An 8,851-nucleotide genomic window follows, 5' to 3' on the forward strand; every position below is an offset into this window, starting at 1 on the left:
TCTGCTGGAGTCTTGCCCTCCATACCAGGAGTCAAACAATTTAAAGTAAACAAGGCAGCCAGGCGCGGTGGCTCACGCCTGTAATCCCAGCACTTTGGGAGGCCAAGGCGGGTGGAGATCAGGAGAGGTCAGGAGATCGAGACCACGGTGAAACCCTGCCTCTACTAAAAATACAAAAATTAGCCGGGCACGGTGGCGGGTGCCTGTAGTCCCAGCTACTCCGGAGGCTGAGGCAGGAGAATGCCGTAAACCCGGGAGGTGGAGCTTGCAGTGAGCTGAGATCCGGCCACTGCACTCCAGCCTGGGTGACACAGCGAGACTCCGTCTCAAAAAAAAAAAACAAAAACCATAGTAGTAAACAAGGCTAAATGTAATTTTGTTTGAGGTGGTAATTGGTCTCCTATTCTCCCTTTTTGTTTTTTCAGCATACGTTGTAGTGTTTAATGTGCCTGCTCAATAATGCCTTGACCTCAGAAATTGTATGGAATTCCTGTTTTATGATTGATTGCCCACAATTGTAAAAAATTTGGAAAGCATGACTAACATAAGCAAGTCCACTGTCAGTTTTAAATTGTTTAGGGACCCATATATGGGCGAATGATGACAGACAATATCGTCAGACATGACCAGCTGTTTCCCCAGTTTGGCATGTGGCATGTAATATATGGGAGTAAGTGTCTATAGTTACATGAACATAGCGGAGTTTGCCAAAGGCTGCTCTCTCTATATATGTAGCATTCATCTGCCAGATTTCATTTGGAGCCAAGCCTCATGGGTTGCATCCTTCCACAGGTGCAACACCAGGGATATGTTGGCAAGTGGGGCAGGATTGTACAACAGCTCGAACCTGGCTGTGAGGCAGATGACACATAACAAGTAAGGGCAGAGGCGTTTTGATGCAGTAAAGCATGGGAAGCTTGGGCTTATTGAAATACAGAACTGATGAATTTATCTGCTCTATCATTACCTAGAGATAGTGGCCCAGGAAATTGCGTGTGAGATCAGACACGAGAAATATGAAAAGGGGCAGCATGAGAGCAAACAGCTTTTTGGAGTCTCGGAAATAGGTTAAGCAGTTCTGGTTTTAAGGTGCTCTTGATAGTGGCAGTTTTAATGCAACTAGCTACATTTACAGCATAGGCTGAATTACAGACAATAGGAAATAAAGCTTGAGCTTTAAAACTTGAATAACTGCCATTAATTTGGAGTGTTGAACTGAAACTCTAGGGGTCTTTATTATTTGAGTATGTTTAAGTCCATAAATGGCTGTGCAGGTTTTGGAAGAGCCGTCGGTAAAATAGGTCTGTCCACCTGAAATGGGTTTGTGATGAGTAATCACAGGGCGAATAAAAGGATGAATTTTATAAAATTGCAAAATTTTGTCTGATGGATAATGGTTATCTATTATTTCTACAAAATCAGGGAAAGTGATCTGCCATGCAGTCGACACCTCCAGGCCTCAGCCTGTTGTTGGGAATCCAAGGTAACAATAATTTTATCAGGATCATATCCTGTAAGCACTTTTGATCTATACTTGCCTATTGTTATAAATTGTGTGACTAAAGAAAGATAAACTTGCAAGGATTTTACTATTTGGATAAAAAAAAACCATTCTATTACCATTATAATTTTGTCTATGAATTGACCTAAAAGTCCTGCTGGAGAATGGGGGGTAGCAAGAAAAAACAAAAGCAAAGTCTTTTGTGGTTGTAGCCGGGAGGCATGTCATTGCTGAAACATCTGTTCTACAAGCTGTAATTCAGCTTCTGCCTCCTTAGTAAGTTGCCAAGGGGAATCTAATGAAGAATCTCCTTGGAGGGTTTGATAAAGATGAGTGAGTTGATAAGGAGCAATACCTAGCATTGGGCGCAGCCAATTAATATCCCCTAATAACTGTTGAAAGTTATTCAGAGTTTGTAATTTGTTCTTACAAAGAGCTACTTTCTAAGGCTAAATACTTTTTTCAGTAACAATAGTACCTAAGTACTGGTATGGGGAGGTTGTTTGCACCTTTTCAGGAGCTATTTTGAGATTCCATTGAGTTAAAGCCCATTTTATTTCTCTGAATAACTGGTATAATACTTGATCTGTAGGAGCGACCAAAAAAAACATTATCCATATAATGAATGACGTAGGTGGTGGGAAACATATTCTGAGGCTCCTTCAATGCTTTTCCTACAAAATGCTGACATAACATAGGACTGTTGAGCATGCCCTGGGGTAATAAAACTTTTCATTGATCATGAGAGACAGGCTCTCTCTGATTAACAGAAGGCACAGAGAAGGGCGAATTGAGGCTTGTCCTTCTTGTGTAATGGTATATTAAAAATACAGTCTTTGGCCGGGCGCGGTGGCTCACGCCTGTAATCCCAGCACTTTGGGAGGCCGAGACGGGCGGATCACAAGGTCAGGAGATCGAGACCATCCTGGCGAACACGGTGAAACCCCGTCTCTACTAAAAAATACAAAAAACTAGCCGGGCGAGGTGGCGGGCGCCTGTAGTCCCAGCTACTCGGGAGGCTGAGGCAGGAGAATGGCGTAAACCCAGGAGGCGGAGCTTGTAGTGAGCCGAGTTCGTGCCACTGCACTCCAGCCTGGGCGACAGAGCAAAGACTCCGTCTCAAAAAAAAAAAAAAAAAAAAAAAAAAAAAAAAAATACAGTCTTTAAGATCTATTACTACAAGAGGCTAATCTTTTGGAATGGCTGCCGGGGATGGCAGACCTTGCTGTAATGCACCCACTGGTTTAATTTGTGCATTAACTCTCAAATTATGCAGCAGTTGCCATTTTCCTGACTTTTTTGGGGTCACAAATACTGGTGAATTCCAAGGACTAACTGATTCTTTTGTACAGCCTGCATCCAACTGCTTTCTTACCAGCTGATGGAGTTGAGTCAGTTTCTCCTGTGATAGGGGCCATTGATCCACCCACACAGGTTTATCAGTCAGCCACTCTAGCAGCAAGGCAGTGGGTGGAGGAGAAGTATCAATGACCCCTATCAGAAATTCTGATGCCCTAGCCCTGTCCTATCCGTTTGCCCAGTTACCGATATTGGATTGGGGTTTCCCTGTAGGAACTTTCCCAAGCCTTTCCCACTCTGATATCACATTTCCTTCAATATTTTAAATCCTGGATTATCAAACTTTTCATTTGTGAGTCTCATATCCCATGCTGTAAGTAAATCTCAGCCCCAGAGATTTGCAGCATAAGGTTGAAAAGTACATGGCTGTCCATCTGGACCGAGACGAAGTAAAATTTCGGCACTCTGTTGAACACTTTGAGCTGTTCCTACTCCCACTAAGGATGTAGAGGTTAATTGCAGGGGCCAAGATGGGGGTCAACTGTTTTTGGATATTACTGAAACATCTGCTCCCGTGTCCACACGTCCATAGCACTTCTTTCCTTTAATTTGCACCGCACAGGTGGGTCAATTAGAAGCTATGGGTTGGGATGGGTAAATTTCATGTGTAGTTGTACTCCCAAATTCTTGATTTCCTGTTTTCTCCTTTTGTGAAGAAGGGTGTAATTTGCAGAGAATAATAATAATAAGCAATAGCTGAGCAATATATTCCCCAGGTTTAAAAACCCAAAGATGTTGTGACATTACAATTACTTGAATTTCTCTTTCATAATCAGAGTCAACAATCCCAGGGACCACAGTAATGCCCTGTAAGTTAAGATGGCTTTGGCCTAAAATTAATCCTTTATATCCTGTTGGCAAAGGTCCCCAAATGTCGGTGGGAATTTTGGTGGGTTTCTCTCCTCCAACTAACGTGACCCTTTCTCTGACTGGGCGATCTAATCCTGCACTCCCAGGTGTTCCAGAGGAGAGGGAGTCAATGTTCCTCCAGGAACTCACCCCTGTAGCCGGGTTGTGGCCTGGATGGGGAATGCCCTCATTGTTTGAGGGGCTGGGCCCAGGCCCCATTTTCATTTCCTGACAGCGGGGTGCCATTCTGATGAAATTTTGAGCAATATTGATTAGCCCAATGATTTCCTTTATTATGGCAAGGGCAGAGTCCTGGTGTTTGTGTGTGTGTGTGTGTTTGGGGAGGGGGCAGGTACTGCATTATAAGATCCCTTCCGCCTAGAGGTCTGATGGCATTCTTTTTTGAAATGTCCAATTTTTCCACAGTTATAACATTTTCCCACTTTAGGGCTCAACCCTTGGCCCTTTTCAGATTTGTTCACTACTAAATTAGCCATTGCTTGAGCTAACATTGTTGAACGATGGAGTTCAGTTCCCACACCTCACAGGCTTTGCGAAAATTTCCCAAGCTCGGCCGGGCGCGGTGGCTCAAGCCTGTAATCCCAGCACTTTGGGAGGCCGAGACGGGTGGATCATGAGGTCAGGAGATCGAGACCATCCTGGCTAACCCGGTGAAACCCCGTCTCTACTAAAAAAATACAAAAAACTAGCCGGGCGAGGTGGCGGGCGCCTGTAGTCCCAGCTACTCGGGAGGCTGAGGCAGGAGAATGGCGTAAACCCGGGAGGCGGAGCTTGCAGTGAGCTGAGATCCGGCCACTGCACTCCAGCCTGGGCGACAGAGCGAGACTCCGTCTCAAAAAAAAAAAAAAAAAAAAAAAAAAAAAAATTTCCCAAGCTCTTTGTACATCTCACAGGTGCTAATGCACATTTACAATCTGCATTTGCATTTTCAAAAGCTAGGGTCAAAGTAAGCATTTTCGCAGCAGCAGTATGAGGAATTTGACGCTGCACTGCCTGTTGTAACCATGCAATAAACTGTGCATAGAGCTCTTGTGATTTTTGCATGATATGCGGAAAAGATCATACTGGGACCCCATTCTCAGGAATGGTGGCCCAGGCATGCTTAGCGGCCAAGGCACACTGATGGTAAGCAGCATCTGGAAGTGCAATTGTTGCACCAGGTCTGAATAAGAGTCACTACCCAACAGCATTTCCTCTGTAATGTTCCCATGTCCAGCGGCAAGATTCTGTCTAGCCTGGTCTGCACACATTTCTTGCCAATTTAAATTCCATGTCAGATATGCACTAGCGGACAAACAAGTGCAAGCTAAATGCTTTATATCCAAGGGTGGGAAGCACACAGCGCTGAATACAGATTCTAACAATCCTAAAGTAAATGGGCTGTGTATTCCATTAGTAACCACACTAGCTTTTAATTATTTCAATAATTTAAATTTTACTGGAGTGTGTTCATGAATAAACTGCTATGGATTATTTGGATCAGGCCTTAAGGTGATAGGAAAAGCGCAAGGTCCTAGTGGCTCGCCAGCTATGGCTGCAGCACGCAGAATTTTTTGTATTGGGATCTCTATTTCTGCTACTGGGGGCAGTACAGGCCAGTTCTCATCCTCCCTCTCCTGTTTATCATTTTCAATAGGCGCTGTTGGTGAGACAAAAGATTCTGCCATTTTTGAGATTCAGAACGTAGCTCCTGCTGTCCAGCAGAATAAGAAGGGGACAATGGCAGGAGGGCAGTACAGACCAAACCCCAAGCAGAGAAAACAGAAGGATCCACTTTAAGAGCTTTCTGATAAGCTCGTTTCAATCCTTCTCCTACTTGGTCTCAATTTTCCACAGCCAGAGTACCTGTCTGCAGAAACCATGGGTTATGTGTAATAACCTCCTGTAAAAGCTTAATGTTTGAGAACTAACCTGAGCACCAGATTAAGTAAAACTTTAAGCAGCTGCACATAATGTTGCTCCTCAGTAGACAAATTCTGCCCCATGTTACCCTGATTCAGAAACTCCTCAGGGAACTGACCTTATATTCTCCACCTGCAGACTCTTCCTTCCAGGGGTTCCTAGTTCCTCTAATCAGTTTCACTTTCTCTGCTCTGGCAGACCTTCCTCGTTCAGGTCCCTGGTCGGGCACTACTTGTCAGGGTTGCCTCTGGACCAAGTGGAGGACGAAGGCAGAAATGAAGACAAAGACAAAAGGATCTGTTTGAAAGAAGGGGTCAGGGGGCTCCTTGATTCTAGGGAACAAGGGCCCTGAGCTTTTACAGCCCTTCATATTTATTAGGTAGAGTGAATAGGGAGGAAGGGGTAACTGTCGGTCAGCTATTTGATTTAACACAGGCCCACATAATTGCTTTCTTTGTTCAACAGGTTCCAGATGTTCCTGTAGATAACCTCAAGGAGCACGGGATGTGGCGCATGACTGCCCCCCAGCATTCTTTCTGGGGGCAGACGCGGTTTGTCAGTTTGCCGACATCCTGCCTTCATGAGAACAGTTTGCGGTTTGCTCATAGAGCGTCCAGTGGACCCTCATTCCTTCGGCCTGCAGCACAGGACCCTCCCCTCCCAGGAGCGCATAAGCGGTGACACCTGGCCAGACACGGGAGGTAGCGCCCTCACGCACCGCGCGCGCCTCTGCCCGCACCCACCGGGGGTCGCGTTTGCCTCACGGGTCCCACCCGCCCACTCGTTCACTCCCACCGCCAGCACGCTCAGGCCAGGGCGCCTGTCCATCCCTCACAGTCACCCTCGCCGCTCCTCCACACACCACTCACCACTGAGGCAGCCTCCTCAGAGCAGGCCCCGCGATAGTCCGCACGCCCGGCCGCGTCTTACACACCGCCGCCAGCACTTCCGTTACGCACTTCCGTCCGGTGGCCAGCGGCCGCCCAGGACTTCACCTCCCAGAAGGCCCTTCGCTTTCCTGCCTGGAAACGGGCATGCACGGGATACAAGGCCTTTTGGGAAATGGAGTTCCCAGCGCTGCGGGGCCGGAAGCGGGGCGTGGGAGCTGCAGATGGTCAGAACCTGTCGGTTCTGCGCAGGCAGCGCACCTAAAGGGAAGTATATTGACATCCATGGTTTTATATGTTCTTTGAAATATACAGCATGTGTACTTTTTTCTTGCTCTACGGGCACACATGTACACACATAGATATAAAAGTATATCGTTTGGAGATATTTTTCCCCCCGAATCTTGTATATCCTTAAGCAGATGTCCCTTAAGAACAGGTACGTTCTTCCACTCACCCAAGTAATGATATTGAAGCCTGTACCCAATCCCCAGTCCGTATGCTAAATTCTCCAATTGTCTCAATGTCTTACGTAGTTTTCTTTTTTTTTTTTTTGAGACGGAGTCTCGCTGTATCGCCCAGGCTGGAGTGCAGTGGCCGGATCTCAGCTCACTGCAAGCTCCGCCTCCCGGGTTTTTACGCCATTCTCCTGCCTCAGCCTCCCGAGTAGCCGGGACTACTGGCGCCCGCCACCTCGCCCGGCTAGTTTTTTGTATTTTTAGTAGAGACGGGGTTTCACCGTGTTAGCCAGGATGGTCTCGAACTCCTGACCTCGTGATCCGCCCGTCTCGGCCTCCCAAAGTGCTGGGATTACAGGCTTGAGCCACCGCGCCCGGCCCGTCTTACGTAGTTTTCATCTTTTATTCAAGCACAAACTAAACACGCATTACACTCTACTGTATCATTTCAAGTTGCTTTCAATCTAGAATGGATCCTGTTGTTTCTTTATAATGATCTTGGCAGTTTTCATGTATCCAAGCGAGTTCTCCAAAATGCCCTCCAATTTAGGTTTGTCCGTATAGAGTATAAAACAATCATCATCTAATTTTACACACTTGTTTTATTCCACTGACCCTGCACATTTCTCCACTGAACAATTTTTGAAAACTTTTTGAAACATGGCATTACACCGTATGAATGCCATTTATTTATCCCCTACCTCCAGGCATTTAGCTAGAAATTGAGCAACAGGTGTATGCAGTCCCTGTACATTCGTATGTTCAGGAGACTCCCTAATAATAGGCAGGCCCTGCATTATGCAAATCACCTTAATCGAGGGAGGTGCCCCGGTACAGTGTGGGACATGATAATTCCATCTACACACAAAAGGCCTGTATGACCTAGTGGAGGAGGTTCCCAATGTGCAAACTGACTCGCGTTACCCCTCCCTATTCCTACCACGGTCAGATCATCAGAAGGGTCTTTAAAAATTCTATCAGCTATTTCCGGGCACGGTGGTTCACGCCTGTAATCCCAGCACTTTGGGAAGCTGAGGCGGGCGGATCACGGGGTCACGAGATCGAGACCATCCTGGCTAACACGGTGAAACCCCGTCTCTACTAAAAATACAAAAAATTAGCCGGGCGTGGTGGTGGGCGCCTGTAGTACCAGCTACTTGGGAGGCTGAGGCAGGAGAATGGCGTGAACCCTGGAGGTGGAGCTGGCAGTGAGCCGAGATCACGCCAATGCACTCCAGCCTGGGTGACGGAGTGAGACTCTGTCTCAAAAAAATAAATAAATAAAAATAAAAACAAATAAAAATTATATATTTTTTGCGACAGAGTGAGACTGTCATAAAAAATAAAAAAAATTATATCAGTTATCGTCCTGGCGCGGTGGCTCACGCCTGTCATCCCAGCACTTTGGGAGGCCACAGTGGGAGAACCACTTAAGCCCAGCAATTCAAGACCAGCCTGGGCAACATAGTGAGTCCCTGTTGCTATAAATGAAAAAAAAATTTAAATAAAATTTTAAAAAACCGTATTTACATCTAAATACCTATACATGACTAGTGGCTACCATGTTGTACAGTGCATTCTGGAAGATGTCCATGTTGATTTCCTTACAAGAGACCTACGGGAGACTGCTTTTCAGACTGGATGGAGATTTCTTTCCAGTTACCCATTGCAGAAACAACCTGAATACCTTGGAGGACATGCAAATAACACTGGAAATGGACTTGGCTGTTGCCTACAACTTGTATGTAGGGGGCTCTCATAATTGGGGCTCACTGATACAGGAAATTTTAAAAAGTAACTTGGAAATGTATGTGTGCACTATAGCCACCTTCCAGGGACCTTTATCTTACATCTTTGGTATCGTCGAGTTAAAG

The 8,851-nt window shown here is 46.0% G+C and overlaps 1 protein-coding gene and 1 long non-coding RNA gene across 4 annotated transcripts in view; one reads left to right on the top strand and one right to left on the bottom strand.

The window, feature by feature from the left end:
- LOC119627160 (uncharacterized) overlaps positions 1–6,508 on the top strand; it is a 15,443-nt gene extending 8,935 nt beyond the window's left edge. Inside the window, exons 2-3 of the long non-coding RNA XR_012093066.1 lie at positions 1,423–1,483; positions 6,098–6,508. This is a non-coding gene — a long non-coding RNA (uncharacterized lncRNA). The remainder of the gene's footprint in view (positions 1–1,422; positions 1,484–6,097) is intronic.
- The window catches only part of ERVK3-1 (endogenous retrovirus group K3 member 1), a 9,436-nt gene extending 2,825 nt beyond the window's left edge, over positions 1–6,611 (bottom strand). The window contains exons 1-2 of one of the 3 annotated variants that reach the window (XM_073015796.1): positions 6,502–6,611; positions 5,751–5,879 (exon numbers count right to left, since the gene is read on the bottom strand). The gene's annotated coding sequence lies outside the window, so the exon portion shown is untranslated. Of the gene's footprint in view, positions 1–5,750; positions 5,930–6,501 lie in introns of all 3 variants that reach the window. The other 2 variants (XM_073015797.1, XM_073015798.1) reach the window with 2 other exon arrangements.
- Positions 6,612–8,851: the final 2,240 nt, after the last annotated feature.

Source organism: Chlorocebus sabaeus, chromosome 6 (genome assembly GCF_047675955.1).
Source record: "Chlorocebus sabaeus isolate Y175 chromosome 6, mChlSab1.0.hap1, whole genome shotgun sequence".
Lineage (NCBI taxonomy): Eukaryota > Metazoa > Chordata > Mammalia > Primates > Cercopithecidae > Chlorocebus > Chlorocebus sabaeus.